General features: G+C 44.3%; 1 protein-coding gene across 1 annotated transcript in view; it reads right to left on the reverse strand.

Annotated features, from left to right (window-relative positions):
• The window catches only part of LOC146171941 (D-lactate dehydrogenase, mitochondrial-like), a 288593-nt gene extending 277643 nt beyond the window's left edge, over window positions 1–10950 (reverse strand). The window contains exon 1 of the mRNA XM_084586185.1: window positions 10930–10950. The gene's annotated coding sequence lies outside the window, so the exon portion shown is untranslated. The remainder of the gene's footprint in view (window positions 1–10929) is intronic.
• Between the last annotated feature and the right edge of the window lie 7580 nt (window positions 10951–18530).

Here is an 18530-nt window from a genome sequence, read left to right on the forward strand (position 1 = left end):
TTTATAGCACAAGAACCGTCTCGAAGATTCCGAAAATCGTGTGTGGTGTTCCAGGTTATGCCAGTCACCATTTGCGGCTTTATCTAAATGTTTCTTCGCCGCCTTTAAATTAACCATTGCCTAGCACGACATACATTGTTTAATGTTCGAAGACCAGCGAGCCCGTTTCTGTTGTGATAAAACAGCGCAGCTAAGACACGGACGAGGAAGGAAACACGGCCTCGTCTTATCTGCACCGTTTTATCGCGACCAATGACCAACAAGCATTAGCATTTGCTGTTATCGCGGCCGCCGAATCGCTTAGTTTCTTGCGGATGCAAGTCTGCCCAATAAAGTTTGTTTAATGCACTCCTGGACTGGAGGTATTTAAAATTTATCTCGTTTAGCGCAAAAGGATAGAAAGCACAGTAAGAAAACACACATACAACACAAGCGCTTTTTTGGTGTATACCACTTTACTAAAGACAGCTTTGCTTTCCTTATCGCATTTTAAATAGTGTGCGCGTATCTCAGACTAGTGTCAGATAGGACAATTTAGTCTCAAGCCCACGCAGGTGCAAGGTTCGTGCGCTCTCACGTGCAGTACACCACCTAGGTAAGTATATCGTACCGGACTCGAGGATGAAGCTTGTTAAATGTAGCACTCACAGCGTACTCTCCGGCTGGTTGTCTTAGACTGAGTGCAGATCACGGAGTAAGGAGCCGACTCTGGCGCGCTACAATGCATTCGGCGTAGGCCGACTTTGCTACGCGAAAGCCAAGCCCGCGTCAGGCGCTCAGCTTCGCGCTGTACTCTCTCCCTCCACAACCATCCCCTCGCCGACTCGGCTTTGGACACGCTTTCCTCCCCTATCTATCCTCCTTGCACGAAGAGATAAATTGGTGCGCCACCTCTCGACAGTGTTGCAAAACAAATGCCACCGAGCTCGATCCAGGCGACTGTGCGAGCATCGCGAACGGGCGCAGAGCAAACAGAGTGGAAGCTTTGCATGTCATCTGCTAGCCGGAAAACGCGCAAGTCGAATCGTGGTTATCATTGCGCGTACGTCAACCTGTAGCATTTTTTAAGATGAAACTTTAGGATAAAGCTCCGTTATAATATCGCTTTTATTTTGCCGTCTGCGTATTCCATTGAGATAGATAGATGGATTTATTGGAAGGAAAAGCAGAGGGGTTAGCCAGAATAATTCAAATCTGGCCTGCTACTCTGCACTGAGGAAGGGGAAGGTGAGAAGAAAGAAGATCATGATGGGTGACGATGTGGGAGAAGGCACATGAAAATGAGTCGACAGTGGCAAGCAGACGCAAACCATGCAGAGAGATCACTAGTACGCAGGCGGTACGGCACACAGCACTGCAGACGCTTTTTTTATGTGCTGCTGGTAGGGTAGGCGATGGTCTTTTGTCGTTGGCTGTAATTCACGGTATGGCAAAGGAAACGAAAAAGTCTCCTTGTTTCGGCCACCCTCCGATTCCAGCTTTTCGAGCTGTGGAAGCGAATCATTCCGCAGATTGGCCGGGAATTAAATCAAAATTACAGGGCGTGTGCGCGGCATTCAAGGATGTACTTATTTCCCTAAAACACTACGGCATCTATATAAAATGTATATATTAATTGAAGAAAAATTGGCCCACCTAGTTAAGGGCACGATTTCCACCTTGTTTCAGCAAAATAAATAACCCAAAGCTGTTGTTCGCTCAGCATAAGGGGGAAAACTTGAAATGATGCTTGTAGTGTACAAGGCAATATTAGTCTATTAATGAGCTATAGCTACTTGCTGTTCTTGTATGAAGGATGAACTTCAGTGCACGTGCAGTTGCTAGTTTCTTTTTTCTTTTGGGATAAATAAACTTATAAATTATTCACCGTAGCTTTCAGCGATGGCTCTGCATTGAAGTACTTTTTTCCCGGTGTGTGTTTACATGGTCTTGGCTACATGGCCGAAAACCTGCTTACTCTGATGTTGCAAGAATTACCCGCAGTCATTGACAGCCATAGTTGTTTGAATTATCCTTCTCCCACCGATTCTGCATATACAACGTTGAGCCGCGGAAATTTAATATAGACGCAGCTTATGTGCGATGTGAGCACACATTCAAGAGCCCTAGGTGGCCAGAATTGATCCACTTCTGCCTCTATTCGCCTACGTGCAGGCGCCGGACACTGAACTTGATATCGTGTACCGTTTTTACAGTCGTAATACAACATTTTCATCCACAGGACGCAAGAAAAAATTGAGACGCGCTGTCTGCATGGGGATGTGCGCATATAGCAAAGAATCAGCGGCCGGTGAGCATGTATGAAGCAGGCAAGCGCAACGCGACGGAAGGAGATATATGCTCGAGATAAGGCAGATCCAAATACACTTAGGTCCCTCAGGGAAAACATTGTCACAGACAGCTTGACTGGACAGGATGACACCTCAGTGCAGCTCGAAGACAACGCGATTTCGATGGCGATAGATACGCCGACAGGAATGAGACGACAAAAGCGGTACTAGAGTCAGTGACTCTAGGCTTCAACAGCGTCGGGGCCGGCGCCGTCTACAGGATCTGCCACCAAGCTTTCTCTGATGTAGCGAAATTCCGCCCTTCCCAAAAGCTTCCTGTCTATCTTACTCCGTGTTGCAGATCAACTCTTGCTAGACAAGTATTTTGCCGCACAGGAAGGCTGACTGTTCACGTGTGAAATGCTTAGTGAATTGCCGAACTCACAATACTTGTTGCGGCCAATATCCGAGAACGAAAAAGCTTTCCTCAAACCGGGGAAATTTGTACAAGGGATTTCTGATGTGGGTAATAAATGGAGTAAAAATTTATATTTTTTACTATGCCTATAAACTTTGAGAGATGTGTTTCACACCACTGAAAAAATTAGTATTATCAGTGATTAATTTTTAATAACGTTCAAGTGCAAAAGATACGAGTCATTCGCAGCGAAGACATCCTAAAAAACTGCGCATGGGCGCTGTCATCTTCTGGCAAGGAATTTTGGCTGAAGATCTTTTTATCACTGTAATTACTGAGCGGTGACTCAATCTCATGCGAAGCAAAATATCAAGGCGACTTGCAAATCAGGTGCCGGGTATAAAACTGTCTCGAAATAAATGAAGTTCATCTTGTCATGCGACTACAAAGATTAATTTATTTCCGAACTAAACACGAATAGTTAGGACCGTATGAAACTATTTTACTCCCCTAATCAGAAATAAGTTTGTTCGGGAGACAGCAGTAGCACTTAGGCGAAACGGGGTTTTAATGGGCTGCCAGCGACGTAAACTAAACTAACTGTATTATGTAATTTATAGAGTGTAACAATTAGGTGCTGTGAGGATATCTTCTTCAAATGTTCGAGCATTTCTGTAAAGCTAAATTTTCTCACTGTTACGGATGCTTCCACAGCAAAAAATAAAGAAACAAATTAACGCACGAAAGCGATATCAGCTATGACGGGTGAAGGGCTTCGGTGTCGTTGACCACCTGCGGTTGTTTAACACTTAGTCAATACCTAGTGCAAAGAACCGTCTTGCGAAATGTCCACGATTGAACCCCCCTCCTCGAGCTCAGCAGTCAAGCGCCCTCCACCGAGACGCCGCGATGAAGGTGTAATAAAAAAAGGGTACCCAAACAACTCAGTCGTACATACAGAAGAGTGGCCTATTCAGACTGCATTCCGCTATGCAGCAGACTGTGGCCGCATGCTTCAGTAGCTGTGGTATCCCCCACCAAAAAGACGGGACGATTCCTGAGCGTTTCATTTGATGGCCCTGTTTTCCTTTGACGCGGCGCCTAATGACAGCATGGCTTCGTTTCAGCTGCCGCGTGTCAAAGAATATCAAGCGATGACATACTCCATATGTCTTGAGCGTAGGATGATAGCCTGTGCACATTTTTTTTTTGCAAGAGGCAGATATGTAATCAAAAGCGCACCAGAACTGCGAAACAAAAAACACGCCTTGTACACGCCGCATGCGTGCAAGCAAATCACTACTGGCTGACGCAAACCCGCATCCACACTAAGTAGAGTTCTCCGCTGCGCCGCAAGGTGGCGACTCTGCTCGATATCTGGCAGAGTCGAAAAAAAAGCAGAGCCGAGAAAACACAAAGCCATGAAATACCCAGAGTGGCAAAATATAAATATTTCGGGGTATAGGTAAACGAAGGATTGGCATACATTTAAAAGCATGAGCAATCACTTAGGGCAAAAGCGCGAAGAAATTCCGGGATGATCAAGAATAGTGCGTTGTGGGGATACAACAGGTATCAGGTGTTGAGGGGTATTTGGAAAGGAATTGTGCCCGGGCTTACTTTCGAAAATGCGTTTTTGCGCCTAAAAGCAGAGGTACGTACTGTCGACATTAGAGAGCCGTCGGGCGATTAGCACTGGATACCCACGGCAAAACCACAAATGAGGCAGTACAGGATATTGGCTGGGAATCACGGGAAGCTCAGAGTAAAATATTATATAAGGAATGCTGAGAAAATTGGAAAGTAACAGATGGGCAGCTAAAGTATTTAAATACCTATACCTAAAAGGCGTTGTCTCACAACGAAGGGTAAAGAACTAGGAAATTAACCAGTAAGTACGCTGGTCACAAGGACGAAGACATAAATAGCTTTAAGCAACAGGCGAAAAAAAACGGAAGGTTAACACTGGATGAATTTCACTGGTCACTGACTAGTGAAATTCAACAAGCTTGACGGCTGGGCGAGTTGGTAACAGTTGATGCTTCATCCAGCCAAAAGACGAGACACAAGAAAGAAGAGCACAAGACAAGGCTGGTTCTTTCCACGTGTCTCGTCTTTTGGCTGGTTTAAAAATGAACAGTGACTAGTGAATTTCAACCATGATTCCTGGCCAGACGGTATGCCGTCAAACCATATACTATATAAAAATTAGATAAATTCTATGGAAAAAAAAACCGACTGTAGCACTATACCTAAAATGTAAGACAGATCAGGAAGGAAGCTTTCTTTGATAACTCAAGACGCAGTGCCCTAGTATTTGAGGCTAGGTTAGGGTGCCTTACAACACGCAACTACAAAAAAATTTAACCATGAAGATGACACATGTGCAGTATGCGGTAAATACATAGAAACAATTGTACATCTTTGAATGTAATGCAATCCATCCGGAAGTCTATGCAGGTGCAGTCAACCTTCATGAGGCCACGGGGTTTGGAGATACCAGTGGTCGGGTGAATGAACCTGCGGTGGAAGCTCACAAAAACGATTAGAATATTGGTGGCTTAAAGGCAGAAAAGTGACAATGTTATTAATGTAGAAACAAAAGTTTGCTACCTCCCCATTTCAAAGGGGACGCTCCTATATTCCATCCATCCGTCCGTCCGTCCACCGATTCATTCAAGGCCAATAGATAAGCATATTAACTCGGTTCCAGTCAGTTGTGATCATTACAAGTCGTCGTTTGACATACTGATCATTCTACACTCATGCTGAGTCATGCATAGTCGTTACCACTCTTAGCGTTACCACAACGAACCGCACACGGTCTCCTTGCTTTTTGCTTCATCGAAAAGCGGCCGGGATTCGATCCCGCATCATTGAGCACAGTAGTCTAGTGCCGTAACCACTGCACCACTACGGGGGGTCACAGCTATATATAACCATATTTACTCATTTTAGGTCAGCTGCGGCCATTAGAAGTCTTTTGACATATTAGTCGTTGGGTAGTCATGCCGAGTCATGCTAGTCATTACCACTCATAGCTAAGCATATTTACTCATCCCCAGTCAGTTGCGGCCATTAAAATCGTTGCTTGACCACTAATAATTTAGTTATTTAGAACATACTGCAGGCCTTTACAGTAGGCTCAACTGTAAGCTGTAAATGTAACATGTTTATAAGAGCGTCATGTTTACGTTTACAAGTGCATCAAAAACAGGATTATTAAAGGGTGCGATATACAAGCTATATAGAACACAAAATACAAGGCTGAGAAACTACAAAATACAAACATAGTAAAAGAGCTGGGCCGCTTCACTTCTCTATGGTGAGCACTGTAAGGGGTTAGCGATGATGATTCCTTGTTTGGCGCCTAGTGCAAGAAAGGTAGTCTCAATCTTTCGGCGCCGCTGCAAAGTTTCAATGCCATGTGCTGTCATGAGGGCGAGGCAGTTACACAATATTTCGAAAAAAGAAATAATTAAACGGACCGCTTTGCATTGTACCATTTCAAGTGTTTCAATCTTACGATTAGTGCAGGAATCAAAGACAATGCATGCATATGCTAGTGATGGTTCTATTATTGGGAAATAGGTAATTTTTTAGTTCGGGTGGGGCAAGTTTTACTTTGTGTCTAAGAAAGCAAAGTTTACGAAAGGCTGATAAGCGTACGTTTGATTCATGTTTTTTGTGATAGCAATACCAAGGTACTTGAACTCACTGACTACAGTCAGAAGGTGAGATGAAATATTGTAGGGAAAGGACAAAGAAGCCTTTTTGTTAGTTATTTTCATATACCCTTTTTTCTGAACTTAGTTTTATGTCCCATTCATTATACCATGTATATATGTTTTGAAGGTTAGAGTTTAGTAAAATCTGATCCTCTTGGCTAGTAATTAGATGGAATAAGACGTGCTCGTCGGCAAATAGTCTGATTTGAACAGGGTTATTTATAACGTTAGTAATGTCACTAATTTAAGAAAGAGCACGCGTCCGAGCACGCTTCCCTGTGGGACGCGTGAAGCTAGTTTAGCAGTGCTGTTAGAGGAACTAGAGGGTTTGAGATGGAATGTCATAGGGCTTAGTGAGGTTAGGAGGCCGAATGAGGCATATACTGTACTGAAGGATGGACATGTACTGTGTTATCGAGGCTTACCAGAGAGGCGACAACTAGGAGTAGGTTTCCTTGTCAATAAGTATATAGCGGGTAATATAGATGAATTCTATAGTATTAATGAGAGGGTTGCAGGCATCGTAATTAGGCCTAATAAGCGGTATAAAGTGAAGGTTGTGCAGGCCTATGCACCTACAGTTATGATGACCAGGCAGTTGAAAGCTTCTACGAAGGTGTAGAATCGGCAATGCGAAGGGTAAAGACGCAGTATAGAGTACTAATGGGCGACTTCAATGCCAAGGTAGGGAAAAAGCAGGCAGTAGGTACGGCAGTAGGTGACTATATGGCATTAGCTCTAGGAATAGTAGGGGGAGTTACTAGTTTAGTTTGCAGAGCGCAATAACTTCCGAATCATGACCACCTTCTTCAGCAAACAGAAGAACCGGAAATGGACATGGAAGTCCTAACGGAGAGACTAAAAATGAAATCGACTTCATAATGTGTTCAAGTGCGATGCAGTGACCACAGGATGGTGAGGTCCCGAATTAGCCTAAATCTGAATAAGGAACGCAACAGATTAGTAAGAAAGAAACCCCTCAACGAATTAGCGGTGAGGGGGAGGGCAGAAGAGTTCAGGATCTCTTTACGGAATAGGTATTCAGCTCTAACCGAAGATGGCGACTTTACCCTAGAAGCAATTAAGGAACAATAATTTCAGAGATATCATTACTGAATGTGCGGTAGAAATAGGCGGTAGGATAGTTGGAGAGGATACCAGTAAGCTGTCTAAGGAGACAAAAGATTTGATTAAGAAACGACAGAGTATGAAAGCTTCCAATCCAACAGACGAGATCGAATTGGCCGAGATATCAAAGCTAATCAATAAGCGCAAAGTGGCCAATATAAGGAAGTATAACATGGAGGAAATTGAGCATGCTGTGAAGAACGGGGGAAGCCTTGAAGCGGTAAAGAAGAAATTGGGCTTAGGCAAAAACCAGATGTATGCGATAAGGGACAAGGCGGGCAACGTCATCACGAATATGTAGAAGATAATCAAAGTCGTCGAGGAGTTCTATACATATCTCTACAGTAGCCAAAGTAGTCAGGAACGTAACGAGATTGGCGGTAGGGAAAAACAGTCAGACATTCCATCAGTGACGAAGGACGAGGCCAAGAAAGCATTAAAAACTATGAAAAGGGATAAATCGGCTGGAGAGGATAAGATAACTACATATTTGCTGAAGGACGGGGGGGATATCGTGTTAGAAAAACTGGCCAACCTGTATACGCAGTGCCTGGTGTCATCGACGGTACCGGAACCATGGAAGAATGCAAACATTATCCTCATCCATAAGAATGGGGACTCTAAGGACCTTAAAAATTACAGACCAAACATCTTACTGTCTGTTACGTATAAGGTATTTACTAAGGTAATCGCTAATAGAATCAGGACAACCTTAGACAGCAATGAAGCAAAGGACCAAGCAGGGTTTCGGAAACGGTACTCTACTATGGATCATATTCATACCATCAATCAGGTAATAGTGATAGAAAAACGCTCGGAATATAACCAGCCCTTATACATAGCATTCATTGATTACGAAAAAGCATTTGACTCAGTTGAAACCTCGGCGGTGAAGCAGGCATTGCGAAATCAAGGGGGTAGACGAGCCGTACGCTAAAATTCTGGAAGAGATGTATAGTGACTGTACAGCAACCATAGTTCTGCATAAAGAAAGTAACAAAATTCCGATAAATAGAGGTGTTAGGCAAGGAGACACAATCTCCCCAGTACTATTCACAGCTTGTTTAGAGGAAGTATTCAGAGACTTGGAATGGGAGCAGTTATGGACAAGGGTAGATGGAGAATACCTCAGTAATCTGCGATTTGCTGATGACATTGCCTTGCTACGCAACTTGGGGTACGAACTGCAAATAATGATTGATGACCTAGACAGGAAAAGCAGAGAGGTAGGCTTGAAAATCCATATGCAGAAGACTAAGGTAATGTTGAACAGCCTTGGAAAGGAACAGCAGTTTACATTAGTTAGCGAAGTACTGGAGGTAGTAGGCGAATATGTCTACTTAGGACAGGCAGTAACCGCAGATCCGGACCATGAAAAGGAAATAACAAGAAGAATAAGATTGGGATGGAGCGCATTTGACAAGCACTCGCAGATTATGACTAGCAGCTTACCGATATCGCTCAAAAGGAAAGTATACAACAGTTGCATCTTGCCTGTACTACCCCACGGGGCTGAAATGTGGAGGCTAACCAAGAGAGTTCTACTTGAGGTGAGGACAACCCAGAGGGCTATGGAACGAAAAATGGTAGGGGTAACATTAAGAGATAAGAGGCGTGCACAGTGGGTCAGAGAAGTAACTCAAGTTACCGACATTTTAGTGGACATTAGTAAGAAGAAATGGACATATGGGCAGGACATGTAGTGCGAAGATAGGATAACCGATGGTCCCTGAGGGTAACAAACTGGATTCCAAGGGAAGGAAAGCGTAGCAGGGGTCGGCAGAAAGTTAGGTGGGCGGATGTGATTAAAAAGTGTGCAGGGGTCAAGTGGATGCAACTAGCACAGAACTGGGTTAAGTGGAGAAATATGGGAGAGGCCTACGCCCTGCAATGGGTATAGTCAGGCTGATGATGATGAATAACCATCAATCATTATCATTCCTAATTTCCCCCTCATGCATCCGTTATCAGCATTTGACACATCAGCGCACATACCTGAGGCACGGGAGTTCGTTCCGTGAGCCTATAAAGGGCTTTTGAGACTAGAGAAAATTATATGGGTAATACAGAAATTTCTCTTGTCATAACAGGTTAATTGTTAAAAGCCGCGCAGAAATTTTGCTATGACAACAGATATTTTTTTGTTTTTCTGTACTTTTTCGACAGGCCAGCATGCACCAGCCTATGAAAAGACAGGAAAAACACTGCTCTGCGTCCAGCTGGTCGCTTCATTTTCATGTCAGCGCTGGTGATCGCGTTTGCCTTTCTTGCTGGCAGGATGGAATTCATCGGCCACTTGGTTGATTTCAGTTCTCCCTGCGGCTCGATGGTGTATTTTACATACAGCGTTTTACAACAGCAAATGCGGAAATCATTTCAAACTACCGAAATGACAGTCGGACGTGCCTGTGATGATCGCTGTGGTTGTCATACTATTGGACGGGAGAGTGCTGACCAAGGTATGTTGCTGGGCGAGTTGGATTTGTATTGGGAGAGGACACACACGCGCTTTGTGCGTGTCCGTCGTCTGCTCTTCCTCTGACAGTGCTGACACGTTAGTTGGGGCGACGCTTTGGTTAGCGCGTGGCCAAGGCGGACGAGCTCATTTTTCGCCCCAAAGCGTTTATATTTTTTTCGCTCCTCATTTTGTGAGAGCCTAGCTGTGACGATGGTTAGAAGGCGCTTGCAAATGCGTCGACTGTTCACAAGCAGCGATCACACTGGCGGAGAGAAAGTAACGCCACACAAATTGAGTGGGACTGCGGCCTTGGGTGCACGTGTCGCTTGCAGACAAAATCATTTACCATGTCCCTTCCGCGAAATAGCAGCCCTAATCGCAGTCACCTCTCGTGTTGAAAGTACGATAAAGCCCTTTCGTGTGTCGCCTCCAGGATGGGGTGGCGATAGCGCATATGCTTGCCGCCGGGGCGATAAGATAGGCAAAGTAGCTCTCGGAGGAATAAAACATGATGGAACCCCTGCGGCACTTAGCCGAAATGCTCCACTTTTGCGGTGGGAATTTTCAAGTGAGAAATAATTGGGCGAGCTTTTTCTTAAATAAAAGATATCCTTACGACAGAGCTAAGATTCGCATGTATGTCGTCTCTCTTCAACAGGCTCGTCTCTGTGAATTTAAAAATCCCTCATTTTTAGACTTTAGCAGGGCGGGAAAAATCAGATTGAAGAATACTCGCCTAAGTGAACAGGATTAGGAATGGCGGGGTGAGGATGAATTACCCGCGCCTGCGTTTAATCGGCGTCCCTTGTTTCCTGCCGCTCATGAGCCGCCCAAGTTTGCAGCTACCTTCTGATATCCTCACACAAAATGCTCTCGAGTAGCGCTGTGCCATGCTATGGCCTCCTCGACAAAAGTTGGAGCACTCACCGCTTTTGGGCCTGAGAGACAAGCGCGGACGGTTCCCTCCGATGCAACTTGAGCGGCAAGGGAAACGCGATTCAGGGGCACGTTCCAACACTCGTCCGCAATTGTGATATCGTCGCTGTGGCGGTGCGCGCATCTTTTGTAGTGCGCTGCTCACGTGGTATGTTGCTGAGGGGGAGAAGGAGCGCCTTCGGCTGCTTCTATTCTTGCGCCAATCCGAGCAGACCGGCTGATTCTACCATTCTACAGGGTTTTGAATATTTGGGGACTGGGACTTAAAACATTCCTATGCAAAATCTACTACACCATTCGAGCTGAAATAACGTTCACAAAGTAGCAAAATATCGTCTACGTTATCTGATAAGTGATTCAACATCGGTACTTGCCTAGATTTTCCGAAATCGAGAAAAAACTGCTCTCAGTGGCGTGCACAATTTTCGCAGAAGAGAGTCGAAAAGTTATTTTAACGTGGTGCGTCATCTGTCGGGCAGCGAGGCAAGCGCGCCAACGGCCGGGATGGAGCTTGTCTCACTGCTCGACAGATGACGCATCATATTAAAATAGCTTTTCGACCCTACGTCTACGAGGGGGTATTGGAACGCACCCTCTCTTCTGCGAAAATTGTGCACGCCACCGAGAGCAGTTTTTTCTCGATTTCGAGAAATCTAGGCAAGTACCGATGTTCAATCACTTATCAGATAACGTAGACTATATTTTGCTACTTTGTGAATGTTATTTCAGCTCGAATGGGTTAGTAGATTTTGCATAGCAATTTTTTAAATCCCAGCCCCCAAATATTCAAGACTCTGTACTCTGGTGGGCGCAACAGGCTTGGTCGGTAATGCAAGGGACATTGCACCGACGTCACTTCCGGGGAATGCGGAACGCGAGTCGGCCATACTGGAGAACTACTGGTTGGTTGGTTTGTGGGGTTTAACGTCCCAAAGCAACTCAAGACTATGAGAGACGCCGTAGTGGAGGACTCCGGAAATTTCGACCACCTGGGGTTCTTTAACGTGCACTGACATCGCGCAGCACACGGGCGCCTTGCTTTTCGCCTCCATCGAAAAGCGGCCGCCGAGGCCGGGATTCGATCCCGCGTCCTTGGGAACAGTAGTCGAGCGCCGTAACCACTGCGCCACCCCGGCGGGGTTACTGGAGAACTACTGCCGGACCGAACGCTTGTGCATCGATACGTAGGTCGGATTGCTCCGTGTTTGTTTGCGTCTTTGAGCAGCTACGGAAGGGTGTTTTGCGCAATATTTGGCTGCTCCAACCGAAGCGAAAGTTCGAGGCGAAAGACAAAGCCGTGAAACACTTTCGCCTGCCGAGAATTATCGCAGACATGTGCGAACAGACCAAGGCGCTGAGCACAGATCGGCCCACGGTGTGGCTGGCTCTTTAAACAAGCTGATCTGGACCTTAACAAGCTGAATTGACGAGTATGCGGAGCGCACTTTGTTGCATGTACTTGTTTTGCAAAGAATTGGAAAGCGATAGCTGAATGAAGTGAATGCTTTCAAAGATTGCTCTACTAGGACTCTAATAAATTTTGCTATGTTTGGACGCTGTCTGATGCAGTGTTGCTTCTTTAAGCAAAACAGGGCTGGCGCACCTACTTCATATTTTATCCCATTTGAACGCGCCTACTTCAACGTCCGCTTCATTTGTTTAACTGCATCTTTTTTTTTTTTTTCAGAGACGCCGTCAGAGCTGTCGCTGATCCTTTGAGAGTGGCTGACCTGCAAATAAAATTATTGGGCTTACACAAAGGAGCACTTTCCTTTTTGATCAAAATAGGTACATGCACAGCAGATAAACTGGTCGTGGATGAAGGAAATATCCACTGTCCAGTGAAAACTATATCTTGCACAACTTTGCATTCAGCATTGCATTTAAACCCGCCAAGCAGTCCCTGTTTTTACTCTTTAGCTCTCTGCAAAATTATTCCCGATTCTTTTAGGCCCAAAACAGCGCCGAACTGGAACAACCCGTCCTCCGGCGTCTCCATCGAGGCTCCTCACACATCCAAGCATGCTTATCTTCACGGGCTGTAACTAAATTTTTTTTTGTTAATTTTCGTACTCCCACGCAAGTGTAACGCCTGAGCAGCCTTGAAAGTAATACAATCAAATGGCCATGTAGGCGGACATGCAGGGCTTGTCTGCATGTTTGACGTGTTCCGCAAATTTCTGCTCGCGGACGTCTGATACTTTCATAACAGTAAGCGCTGCCGTCACCAACTTTTTTTTCTTCTTCAAGTCATGGAGATTTCATTCGCGTAAACCATTTCGAGTAATTTAGTTTGAAAGCTTACATCTCCGAGCAGAAGCACTTTTTCATCTTGTAGGTGAGGCTTGTCACCCACCTGCTGCTGAAGTGCGCCTCTTATGATTTGAATGTGATTTCTTCCAAAGTGGCAAAGCTGGATAAACTAAATAGCTGACGTCATCCCTCTGAGGCCCAAAATAACCAGCGCCAGTGGTGTACCAGCGGAAGTGACTTCCACGAGCCAGTATTTGGACTTCAAGAATGGTAGCGAAACGTTTTGTTGATCCATAACGATGTGAAAAAAATTTCAGCTCAAATGGAGGCGATTGGATTGGTATAACGTTTATTGGTGGCCTGCAGTAGAACGCACGCTCCGGACGGGGCCTACGTCGTCCTCTGGGCCGCGCCTTGATGACGGCCCAGAGTTGTTCCTCTTGATTGTAGCTCCCTGCGGCTGCTTCCAGTCGCAATCCTCCCAGACTTAGCTTCTACCTGGTACTTGTTGCAATTCCACAGAATGTGTGCCAAGTCAGCCGTCTCCGTTCGGCAGACTCTGCATTTGTCTGTCGGGTGCGTCTCGGGATACATTCTGTGCATCAGCGACGGGCTGGGGAGTGAGCCCGTCTGTAGCTGTCTGAATAAAACGGCTTGCTCTCGACTGAGCCCTGAGCAAGGGGGTGGAAGAGTTCGGCGAGCTAGGCGGACCGCTTTGGTTATTTCGCTGTAGTCGGTCATTAAGGCGCGGTCCCGGAGGCGAAAAGCAGATGGGACAGGCCTAATTTTTATTCATTCATTCATTCATTCATTCATTCATTCATTCATTCATTCATTCATTCATTCATTCATTCATTCATTCATTCATTCATTCATTCATTCATTCATACTGTCAGCCTATGCAGGCTATTACAGGAATGGAAATAAACAAAATTCACAAAAGAAGTCGTACGTTTCAACAACTACAAAGTCCGACACAAAGATACAAGCAAATACAGTGGACGTAAAACAGAACGTCATATAATACAGCAAAGGAAACAAAGGGAAACAGATTATGCAGAGGGACAACTTTTATATAGGCGCGTTTTGTTCAAAGTATGTTTTTAGGCTTTCAAGAAAGGCATCTAGAGTATTACTTTTTACAATGCAGTCAGGCAGCATGTTCCACTCTTTAATCACACGAGGAGAAAAGCTGTATTTAAAACAATCATTATGAGAAAGCGGCACAGGAATATACATACTATGCCGATGTCTTGATGACTCATCGGGGTGTATTGCAAAATAGTGTAATGTGTCAATCTTAGAGTGACCATGGATAAGAAGAAATTGATACTTCAGCCTTTCTATCTTAGTGCGGCATTCTAGTTTTTCGAGGTTGGCTGATTTGCACAATTCGGTTGGTGAATTGGTTCTTTGGTATTTATTGTAGATAAAACGGGAAGCAAGTCTTTGGAATTTTTCAATTTTTGTTTTGTTAGATGCGGTGTAGGGGTCCCACACAATTTTCCCTTATTCAAGTACCGGCAGGGTCCTATAAGTGAGTATTTTTATATCGGGAGTTGCGCTGCGGATATTACGACCCTGCCCCCATATTACCCTGGATGCTTTAGAGCATACAATATTTGAGTGCGTATTCCAGCGTAGGTCAGAACTGAAGGTCAAACCACGATACTTGTGCTGTTGTACCCTATTAACTTGTTTACCTGCAATGTAGTCAGGAAATATCATAACATGTTTCTTCCTGGTAACAGACATGTTTACAGATTTATCAGGGTTGAGTACCATTTGCCATTTAGCGCACCAGTTTTCAATTTCTTGTTGGTTAGTGTTCAGTTCTTTTTGGTCACTTGCGGATTTGATTGTTTTGTACACCACAATCATCAGCGAACAGTCTGACCGGAACAGCGATTGATTTTGGAAGATCATTTATAAAAACCAAGAATAAAAGGGTGCCTAAGACACTTCCCTTCGGCACACCTGAAAACACTGGGGAAGAAGTCGATTTACAATCTCCTAGATATACGAAATGTTTTCGGGAGGTGAGGTAGGAAGAAAAGCAGCTTGTTATTTTGGGGTTTCTGAATATGGCGTTAATTTTAAGCAGCAACTTTGGATGGGATACCTTATCGAATGCTTTTGCAAAATCCAGGAATATTACGTCAGTTTGGCCGCGGCAATTTGTTCCTACGGAAAGATCATGAACGGTTTCTATAAGCGGAGTAATTGTATAGAAAAGCCTTTTCGGAACCCATGTTCAGAAGGATGAAGTATGTTGTTATTTTCAAGGTACGCCATAAGCTGTTTAAATACAACGTGTTCAAGCAACTTAGAACATGTACAAAGAAGAGAGATTGGTCGGAAATTATTGATACCAGATGTAGAACGACTCTTATGGATCGGAATAAATTTGGCATGCTTCCAAGCGGACGGGAAAGACCCTGTAGTAATAGATATTTGAAAAACTTTCGTGAGGTATTTGGCAACCCATCCTGCATATCTGAACAAGAATTCGTTTGGGATTTCATCGGGACCTGGGCTTTTCTTTACTGACAGTTGAAGAAGCAAGTTTAGAACTCCTTGCTCTGCGATATATATGTCTTGAATTGGTGGGCAGACAGGTGAGTCCATTAAATTTGGTGACAAACCATCGTCAGAAGTGAAAACTGAAGAGAAAAAATAATTAAGGCTTTCGGAAAGTTCTTGACTATAGTTATTCCCCACATTTTGTGTCGTCGCTGGATTAACATATCGCCAAAATTTGCTTGGTGCCTCAGTTAAACACTTTTTGAGTGTACAATTATAAAACTTATTCTTAGCCACTTTGACTCATTTGGCTAATGGCACTACTCCGATTAGGATCAGACCTATTCCCGTTTTAATTTTCGTTTCGTATGCATGATTTCTCTCGTGATCCAGGGAGACCTCTTTCTTGTACATTTTAGGCGCTTGGGAATAAACTGCTTAATACAGTGTTCTACCACGTTTGAGAAGTAAAGCCATAGCTCGTCAACTGTAGTTCCGCTTTCGACAAGACACATAAAATTGTCCAATGAACGCTCGAGGTAGTCCAAGACATCATCAGCGGCCGCAAAGTTTAGAACCGTCTTACGAATGTTGTGCGAAAAATCTGGTATCATGTCTAACTCAATTATTGCCATTTTATGATCCGATATACCCTCGTGGAGTTCACATGTACGTAGATATGGTAGCAGTACGGAGGATACAAAAACTAGTCAAGGAGTGATGATGTCGTTTCACATATTCTGGTATAACCTTCTACAACTTGTGTTAGGTTATAACAAAAAGCAAATTCTACTAAATGCTCACAGCTAGGTTTATCCGTTGCACTAAAGGAGAGAGCATTCCAATCGATATCTGGCAAGTTAAAATCACCTAAAAGCAGGATTGGGTTATCATGATTTAACTTTGTGTCTATGAAATGTCTCAGATTAACGTCTCCATCAACTTCTAACTGTGCGCAAAACTTGACACGTTCTACCTGGGTTAACTGCGTTAACTAGAGAGGAGTCTGGGGCTCTATAAACACCACCGACAAACACCGAGCGGTTGTTCAACTTAATTTTAATCCATACTAATTCTATATTGGTTGGAACGTCTAACACAGAAAATACTATATCGCTTTTAACCATAATTGCCATTCCACCACCTCTTTCTATTCTATCTTTTCTTATTATTGTATAGTTTGGGGGCGTGACCTCCGCATCTGAAACGTTCTGATGAAGCCAAGTTTCAGTTATTACCAAAATATGCGGTTCATGCTCTAAGATAATACTTTCAATGGCGGCTACTTTGTTAACCATGCTTCTGGTGTTTATGTTTATAATCTTAAGAGATTCATTAGATAAATTATTGAGTCACACATGCTGGAGCATTACACCTCACTCTTTCACCTGTGACTTGATCCCACACGTATCGCTAATTATAATCTTATCGAAGATTAATTTACCTTCGCGCCGTTGCTCCTGTCCACGACTGACGAATCTTTACGGATCTTAACAGCGCTTTTAGAATAGTCTTCTGATATGCTCGTTTCAGTGCCCTTGAGCGTGTCACAGTTGCGCATAATTTTCATTTTATCTCTAAAATCTGATAACTTCACAATAGCAGGACGGTCCTTACCCAATGTTTTCTTTCCTAGTCTATGAATTCTTTCAATAGAATTCAGTTTCTGTCCAAGTTTTTCTCAAAATATATCATCATTCACCTTCTTCAGCAAAGTCTCTTCAGTTTCGCGCCCTTCCTCTTTTACACCCCTAATTATGAGCTTGTTTCGACGAGATCGGTTTTCAAGATCATCAAGCTGCTAGTATCCCTCAACAACAGTTTCTAAGTCAGCAAGCCTTTTGTGAGTTCCGTCAAGAGTCTGAAATTTGTTTTCGATAGTCTGAAGCCTGGTTTGTATTTCTAAAATTGCGTGTGTCAGAAGATGATTGGTTTTGCTGAATTTGTAAGATTTTGGACAATATTTCCTTCTGTGTGCTAATAATTTCATAGCACATTTGTTCAGTAACAGGGCCTGGATTAGATTCAACGTCTCTAGCCAGCTTGAGTAATAAGAGTGCCATTAAGAAACAGTCACAGACACATTGTGGACACGGCAGCACTATTATACAAAGATAGTCGCTGCCATACTTTTCGTCACCAACCTGCACAAGTAAGGGTGACATTGCCGCCGTGCATTGAGCAACAAATACGAGAGCAGAACAGTCAAGCAAGGGCCGGAATACATGGAGCCTCAAATCGGCGTTTTACGCCCGACGGCCACCGATCTGGCCCTGCCAGATCGTCCTCTCGAACCGGAAACTACTGTCGACGCGAGCCAATAGAAGCGCGGAAAGCTGGCATTTCCGGTTTGAGCGGCCGCTGTGAACATGGCCGCTATGGCTGACGAGGTATGGGGCAGTTTGGCCGCAGAAATGAGGTTATCGTAAAAATAAACGCTTAATCAAGCACGGAATGTCGCTTTTTTTGAGTATACGACCTACTCTCGGATCGTTGTGTGTTTGCTCCGCGGAGTGAAATTTGCAAAAATAAAAAAGAAAACCGTGGCGCTGGTATTCGCATTCCGAAGTATCTTCGTTCATTCGAGCGAGCCAAATCCTTTCTACCTTTAGCACAGTAGAATGAGCACAAGGGACAGCGTCGCTTCTCTCTCGCTCTGCGGTTATTTCCGCTCGCTGATGCATTTGCTTTCGCATCGAGGGATCCGAGTCGTTCCATGTGTCTCGAGCTGGACGTCGGCAGTTTTCGACGCGCGAAAATCGTGGAAAAAAACGCCGCATGTATTCCGGCCTTAAAAGCGATTCTCTGTATTCACT

This window comes from Amblyomma maculatum, unplaced genomic scaffold (genome assembly GCF_055883805.1).
Source record: "Amblyomma maculatum isolate TAMU_Amacu unplaced genomic scaffold, ASM5588380v1 scaffold_15, whole genome shotgun sequence".
Classification (NCBI taxonomy): Eukaryota; Metazoa; Arthropoda; class Arachnida; order Ixodida; family Ixodidae; genus Amblyomma; species Amblyomma maculatum.